The sequence below is a fragment of the Tiliqua scincoides genome, chromosome 1 (assembly GCF_035046505.1).
Source record: "Tiliqua scincoides isolate rTilSci1 chromosome 1, rTilSci1.hap2, whole genome shotgun sequence".
NCBI lineage: Eukaryota > Metazoa > Chordata > Lepidosauria > Squamata > Scincidae > Tiliqua > Tiliqua scincoides.
Window position 1 is genome coordinate 179,711,770 of NC_089821.1, and position 8,429 is coordinate 179,720,198.

The 8,429-nt window shown below is 45.0% G+C and overlaps 1 pseudogene; it reads right to left on the reverse strand.

Annotated features, from left to right (window-relative positions):
• Nucleotides 1–771: 771 nt before the first annotated feature.
• Nucleotides 772–888, reverse strand: LOC136637780 (5S ribosomal RNA; annotated as a pseudogene).
• Nucleotides 889–8,429: the final 7,541 nt, after the last annotated feature.

Here is an 8,429-nt window from a genome sequence, read left to right on the forward strand (position 1 = left end):
GTCGGAATAATAAAGTTTTGACAATGCATCATAAAGAAGACAAAGGTGAAATCAGGTTGGGTTCCCTAGAAGGACTTCCCTTCCTTTTTGGATTGCTTTTTGTAACATAGCAAATGGGCACAGCTGTTTTCCACCATAGAGAATACAAGTTGTTTACCAACTGTGTTTTCAAGCAAAGTGTGTATTGTTTTTATATATCTCTTTCTCCCTCCATTTTGGATTGATGTAGATGAAATGTTTCAGATACATTTACCATGCTCTCCTTTAGCCCCATGACATCTTGGAGAGCTTAGCGAAAGAATTTCAGATCCATATTCACTCCGGTGATGCTAGAGAAGACAAGCTTGGCAGCAACACTAGCCAAGCTGAAAAGAGGCGTTTTGGAATCTCCTGTGGCATGAGTACTTTCTATCCAGATGAAAAAGACTTTTTAGTAAACAACCCTGTCCATCCCTTCCAATTCACCCTAAGCCAACCTTTTCTGGATACTAAAAGCAGTGCTGCCAGCCAGCATGAGAAAAGCTCAACAGTCGGTTTTCCTGCTGGTTGCTCAACTTTAACTCAAAGAAAAAGAACTGAAGAGCCAGGTTGGAAATCAGGGGGTGGCCTCATACAAAGGCCAAGTCAGGCATTCACTGAGGGCCAACCAGGCTGAACTGACCTTCCAACCCTCAGAACCAGTGGCAGCATCCAATGTGCCATCAGGAGGCACGCAGTAGTACCAGAAAGGGTCATGGTTGGCAACCTTCAGTCTCGAAAGTCTATGGTATAAGCCTACAGCACCTGGTATTCCCAAGTGGTCTCCCATCCAAGTACTAACCAGGCCTGACCCTGCTTAGCTTCCAAGATCAGACAAGATCAGGGATGTGCAGGGTAACAGCTGCATAGAAAGGTCCAGTGAGGGGTTTTGCTCCGCAACCTCCAGCAACCTAGCACCAGCAACTGCTGGGAAATGTCTCTTCCACCAGCCAGACTAACTGGGCCCACGGATGAGCATGGTCCTTCCATCAATGCCTATCCTGGTCAATCCCTGTCATCTCCCCAGAAGGGCAATGTATATAGTTCACCCAAGATCACCCAGTAACCTTCATGGCTGAGCAAGGATTTAAACACAGGTCTTTCTGTTCCAAATCCATCACGTTACCATAATTTTATGGACAAGGTATGTTGTGAGTACAGTAAATAGTGTTTTAGATTCCAATAAGTTCCAGAAGCTGCAAAGACTCTAAGAATACTGTAGGGGATCTTGATGCACATTTTCAGAGGCTTCCTGCACTGTAGTGGAATAATGCACCTCAGCATTACAGGGTTGGCACATACACAATACGAATACATTCTAGTGCCAAAATTATAGGACTTTGTGCATGCATGGTAAGATATGCTCTCTCCCTGAATCCTTCAAGATCTATGAACCTGCTAGATCCTGGAAAGTCACTGTCCATCCCAACACGGGCTGGCAGAAGTTCAGTTTACCATCAAATTTCACATTTGTCTGCAGCCTTATCATTCCCCTCTTCCAGACAGTGCTCCTGTCAATTCTCTTATATGGATCGGAAACATGGACTCTGCTGAAATCAGGCATGAATAAGCTTGAAGTCTTCCAAGTGAGATGCTTGAGATCCTGGGTATCGCTCTTCGTGATCACCATCGTAATGAGACAATTCGGATAAGGTGCTATCATCATCAACCATCAGTCGAAGAGCAAATCCAAAAACGCAGACTGCGATGGTTTGGTCTACAAAATGAACACCAGATGGCTGCTGCACAAGCTCCTCTGGCAAGAGTGACCTCCCTACTGGAGGATTCATTGGGCAGCACAAAAGAAAGTGGCTCAAACACATTGAAGAAGATCTAAGAAACCAAAAAACTGACCACTGATGAGGCAAGAAATATTGGCAACAATCGCCAAGAACTGAAGCATGTCATGAATGATACATGGATTCTAGAAGCACCTACCAGTGGCAGTGTATTGATTGAGAGGACGACCTGCTCCCCAAGTGCCAGCTAAGGACTGAAAAAGAAGTCTTTATCATGTTTCTGCACCCTCATTTTCAGCAAGGGTCCTCCTTACTTTCTTCACCCAAGACATATTTGTCAGAAACATGAAGCCTTAAACTGGGTACATCCGTGCTTGTTTAAACCTCTTTCGCATATTCCATTTGCTGCTGCAATCCTAACCACACTTTCCTGAGAGTCCCATTGAGCAAAATAGAACTTACTTCTGAGTAGACCTAGTTAGGATTGTGCCCTGCATCACATTCAATGGTACTGCTAGCAGCAGTTTTCAAACACCCACGATTGTGCTGCAATCAATGGTTGTGTCACAGCATACATGTTTTGTATAAGCAGGTTCCCCCCCCCCCCAAAACAGGTATTATCTACATGTAGCAAAAATATCATGGGTGACATGGTTCTCACGCAGTCAGATAGGGTGACACTGTTCAAGTAAGACCACATCAGACAGGAGCAAATGAGCGTTTCTTGCCATAAGGCCTGCACAGGAGTATCTTACTGGGGTGCTTGTTTGTTCTGAACACGCAAATGTCAAAACAAGTCTTTAGCAGAGAGTGCACATAAATCCCACAGTGGAACGGGTAACGTTGAGTCATGAATCAAAAAAGAATTGACAGTAGAACATGATGACTATCCAGTCGCTCTTTCTCCTCTTCTGGCTCCCTTGTGTCTTTTTCTTCTTCACTAGCTACCAAAATCAAATTATTCTGTATTCAGTGAATTTTACTATTCACTTTATTACTCATGTTTATAGTTGCCATTCAAACTTGTTAAAAGCATTTTTATCCAACTACAATGTCATACACATCTGCTTACCCAAGGGAACCATCAGATGGCCTTTTGCTGTGCATCTGCTTTAGCAGCAAAGGCTTTTGAAGCTTCCCAGGGACTTTCATGGTGTTTTAGTTCTGTGAAGCTGGAGCATTCATCCTGACTTAGTTCAAGGGTGCCATTTCTCTACCTTGGGTGAAAACAGCCCACTAAGGGTGTTAAAAGTCAGTGATTTGGTAAAAACTTTCCCTAGAACTTATCCAAAAATTTACTCCGCCAGTTTGTTATTTAGCAACAATCAAAGTTATAGACCCTAAGGAGCGGAGAGTGTGGTGTACCAAGACTTCTGCTACAAGAGGAGAGGTGATGTCATCAATATGACCTGTAAGGTGGTGGTGCCTTTTTCAGAGAACCTTAGCAAAAACAGCTTAAGAAGGTATAGGATTTCATGTAAGTTTGTTCCTCCCCATCCAATCCATGACAAACCCTCTTTACCCATTTTTTGGCCTTTACACTGGCTAAGGTGCACTGGTGGTGGTGCTACACTTGTGTAACCTTTCTGGAGATACACCAGTGTGTCATACCCTATATCATATCCTATACAGCTCTAGTTGGCCTTTTTAAAGTTAGATTGCACTTTTAGCCTTATATACTTATTAAGAGCCCAATTCCATGAAACGAGGCAGAGAGGGAGTGGGGGAATAGGCACATCAGGTCTGAGAAGGGGGCAGGTTCAGTGGCAGTGATGGCTGCTGAATCCTAACCCCCATGGCATGGGTCTATGCCAGGGGTCGGCAACCTTAAACACTCAAAGAGCCAGTTGGACCCGTTTTCCGGAAAAAAGAAAACCTCAGGAGCCACAAAACCCTTTTGACATCTAAAATGAAGATAACACTGCATATATAGTTTGCGCTCCCCTCTTATAGGTCCCACTAAAAATCAGGTCCAGACCCACAGTTGGAGAACAACAGTTTTAGATTGTGCACAGGTGAACTGCTTGTGAAGGATACTGTCATTCTTTACAGTCATTTACTTCTGTACTTATGTAAATGCCTTTCCACACAATACTACCTCTGAACAAGACCACTTAGTACTACTTAACTACACTGTTCACAAAAGTGCTCCTGAACAAACAAGCTAAGAGTTCAAAACTGCATAAAATAAAAGGCATACTAACAGTGATTACTTCACAACTATGAAATATGCTTTGGTGCTACATATACAGTATGTTACACATACAGTATACAAACATATACAGAATACCATCTGGTGCAGGGGTCTCCAAACCCCTTTCAAGTTTCCAAGAGAAGGAAATGGAGCAGTGAGCGTGTGAGTGAGTGACGGGGGAATGCTGAGTGGGGAGCTTGAAGGCTGTAATCCTGTGCACACTTTCCTGGGAGCAAGCACAATGGGACTTACTTCTGAGGAGACATGCACAGGATTGTGCTCTAAGCTTGGGAGGAGGACAGAGCAGCTGCACTCAATTGCTTGCTTTTCCCTTGGCTCCGTGGGGTCAGGGCTGCTTGTGGGAAGAGGGGTCATCAGGGTGTTCAAACCCCATTCGTTTACGCGCCCTCCCCTACACGGGCTCGCCCTCGGTGGCGGTGGGGGCTCTTTGGGCAGGAGCTGCTCCGCCAGCCGTTTGTGCCCTCTCCTATGGGGCACAAGCCGCTGGAGGCGTGGGAGCTGCGCACGTGCGCTCGGGCTGGTGAGCGGCGGCTGCGTCGTGGGAGGGGCAAGCCCCTCCCCCTGGGACAGGTTGGCCCTGCACGGAGCCACAGCAGAAAGCTGAAAGAGCAGCTTGTGGCTCCAGAATGGCAGGTTGCTGACCCCAGGTCTATGCAGACCTGCATCAGCTATTTAGCTAGCACAGGGCAGTGTAGATTCCCCTGTGCCATGGAGGCTTCCCTTAGGTAAGAGAATTGTTCACTTATCCAGAGCAGACTTCCAAAACTACCCACCATAGGATGCAGCAGTAGCCATTTTGACACCACTGCATTGGTGGGGTGGGGGTATAGGATTGGACTGTTACTTACTCAAGTAAGGGTGCATAGAGTGGAGCTTTAGACATGGAATTCTTCATTTTTTTCCTCTGAATTGCTGCTGAGGAACTACACAAAAATGTATTCACAACAAAGTCCCTATGATGCATGGCTTGTTCATTTTGCCCACTTTGGGTAATTGTCTATGCTTGCCAAGTTAAAATATTTTAAAACAGCATATCCTGGTGTAAGCCTAAAGAAAAGCTTGCAATGCCAGCTCCCAGCTTCTCTTCCTCAACTCTTTTTTCCACTCATTCTATTATCACCCTGTGCCTGTTGCTCTTTCCTTGCCTCATGGGTTTTGAGAAAGGGAAGGAGTTGCATCCATATTTTCACAGGAACTTTTTCTTCTTTATGTGCAAGTCATTTTTCTTTTAAGTAATTGTATCAAGCATAGATAGTCCAGGTGGATTTGATTATTACTTACACAGAGCTGGCTGCGAGGATCTGAACAACATGTGTTGCTCGGAGGCAAACAACTTCAGAGGTGAATGTCATTTTAGGCTTGAGTCTGGCACCAAACACTTTGTTATACAGATTTTTTTTTTTCATGTGCTCAAGTTGTGTAAATTTTTGTTCTGTGGAAAGACAGAAGGTAAACAGATCTTGCTGCATTAATCGGTTTTCTTTAATGGAAATAAAGAAGCTTTGAAGTCTCCTGCCCCAGCATGTATGTGTGAAGGACGTGTCTGCATTGCAAATGGGAAGGCCTCCAATCTGCATCAGCACAATGCATCAGCACATGGAAGGTACAGAGCTTAATGAAAGCCTCAATATTCATTTTGCTACCCAACTGTACATCAGAGAGAAATCTGAAGTTTCCCCTAAGGGTATGTGTGACTCTTCCCTTTAGCAGAAAAGAAAGTGTGGGGGAGAAGCTGAAAGGAAGCCGGGGGCTGCTCTTCATCTTTTCATCAAGGCTAGCTTCAGATTGATTGTGAAGCTCTTCCATTTATGCGTCCCAAGATCTGCTCTGACAAAGATAAAAGCGTGTGATTTTCAAAATCGATCATCATCATCATGGCGTTCCTTAATTTCAACAAATGAATCTTGCCCCGCCTCTCATGTAAATGAAACCATTAAACAATCAGGTGGCAGCTGCTCAGACTCTGCAAGACCATGGTTTCCTACTGGGTAGAAGCAGTTGGCCTTAGAAAGGTGGTGCCCAATGGCAGGGCCAGCCAAAGACTTCCTGGCACCTGATGCAGTGCACCAAATGCTGTCCTTAGCTGGTGATGCACCAGTCTCTGCTCCTCCATCACCATAGTCTTCCACCTTCCTCCTGCTTTGACGCCCGTCTTCCTTTTCCAATCCAGGGAGTGGGAGGATCAGTGGAGGCAAGTGGGTGGACAGAAGTGGGCACCCTCTGCTAGTCTGCTGCCTAAGGCTACCACTTCAGTTGGTCTTATGGATGGGGCTGGCCCATGGTCAGTTATAGTCCATTGTTTTCAGTGGGCATAAGTTTGCTTAACACTGTGTTGAATGTTGCTAGACTTTTGAAGCACAAATAAGCAGATCACTGGGCACAGATAATGGGTATGAATGGTTCATTTGTGATTAAAGAGTGATGCATGTATCAGTGCTCTCCCCTTTGTTATGGATGAGAATTTGGCAATGTTGGTGGAGCATGTGTGTGGTGTTTCTACAAACCAAACAGTTGGAAGCAGTCACATCATGTTTCAGACTCAACAGGCTTTTAATCAGGGAAAGCGAAAAAACGTTACTAAATATGGTAGAGCTAAGGGTGGACATACCTGGAATAAAGTATACAAACTACAGCCATGATTCAGAGCACTGTTAAGCGCAGTTCATCCAATGGGAGTTATTTAAGCAAATGCTTTGTTACCAGTTATCTCACTTTCCAAATGTGCCCAGTCCCTTTTCACTCCATCTTGGTTCCTTAGCTGACACTGGAATATAAATCCAATAAATAAAGAAATAATTCCTGTGAGGAAAAGGCTAGGATTTCACCCTGGAGGGGGCAAGGCAAAGCTTCCTCTAATCCAGCTGTGCGAGGCAGCCTCAGGTGTGCTGCAGGGCCAGAGGAGGCAGGCAACAGTCGTGTGCGTGGCTGCTTTGATCCTCACGCTGGCTGCAGCCAGCGAAAAAGGAGCAGCTGCAGCTGCTTTGCATCTCCTGCTGCTGAGCAAGAGGAAGGCTGCAAATGAGAGGATCCTCATTTACCTGGGAGTAAGCCCTGTTGACTATTATGGGGCTTACTTCTGAGTAGACACGCCTAGGATTGGGTATCAAGTCCAGGCAGAGAGGTCCGGAGTGAGAAAGAGGGAGCCAGGAGCAGGCAAGCAGGTAGGAAGCGAGTGAGTCTGCTGAGCCACCAGCCCAAGAACTGGCTGGCTAAAAGGGTCTTTGTGCTACAGTTTGCCTGCAACTCCCCAAAGCGACCCTCCCTGCCTTGTCTTTTGCCTTTCAGGGAGAAGGGCTTTGGGCCACAATCCTATCCACACTTACCTGGGAGTAAGCTCCATTAACTATAGTGGGGCTTACTTCTGAGTAGACATATTGCCTAGGATTGGGCTTTTGGTCGCAGTCTTTTTTCTTAAATACAGGAGCAGCCAATTGGCACTTCTCCCCCCCCATGCCCTCCCACAGGCCCTTCCCCCAAATCTCATAATTGCAGTCAGCACCTCTCTTGCTGTCCCTCCCTTCACTCCTCTGCACCTTTCAAAGGTCCACAATCACTTTCCTCACATTCTCACCCCCCCACTCCAGCTGAATCCTGCACTTCTTTCAATCATGTGTCTTCATTGCCCCTCACCCCACTATGTGCTCAGTCTGACCTCTCTTTGCCAGCACTTTCTGGCATTACACTTTAATAACTACATTATCCAGAATCACATATACTCCAAACTTCATACTCTCCAAACTTCTTGTGAGTCTTTGGCTGCAATCCTAACCACACTTTCCTGAGAGTAAGCCCCATTGAACAAAATAGGACTCACTTCTGAGTAGACTTGGTTAGGATTGTGCCCTTTGTCATGTAATGATTTAATTGTATTAATTGTATTAATTAAAATTAATTGTAATGTAGTAATTTAATGTAAGTAAAAAACTGGTAGTGTGCCTTGTCAGTGTGCCGTGAGCTGAAAAAGATTGAAAATGGCTGCTCTAATCAATATCATCAGTGGTGGACAAAATTTGGCTGTTAGTTTCCAACCATGGATGCCTGTAAATTGTAATTCTATGGATTGAGCTAGGACTCTTAAAAAAAAAAAATCTTAACATACTTATAAAACTACCATTTCCAGGTTTCTCTTGGGGGAAAGGGGGATCTTGACAACTGAAGCCATTTTTAATAGGTTTGAGTTTATCATGTAGCTGTGTCCTCTCTTACTTCATTATTGCTACAGTCAGAATGTTTTCCTGTCATCCCCTCCCCCCCAAAAAACAGAGTGCAGAAAAAGTGAGAGAAGGAAGGAAGGCTGCACTAGATATTCACTGGACAGAAACAGGCACTGGAAACATCTGGGTCAGATGATTGTTTGCATATCAAGCCACAGCTGGAAAATATTCTAAGTACAATTTGAAGTATCAGAAACTTTGCTTCCTTTCAAATTCAGGTTCCCTTTTTATGCTGTTCACGGA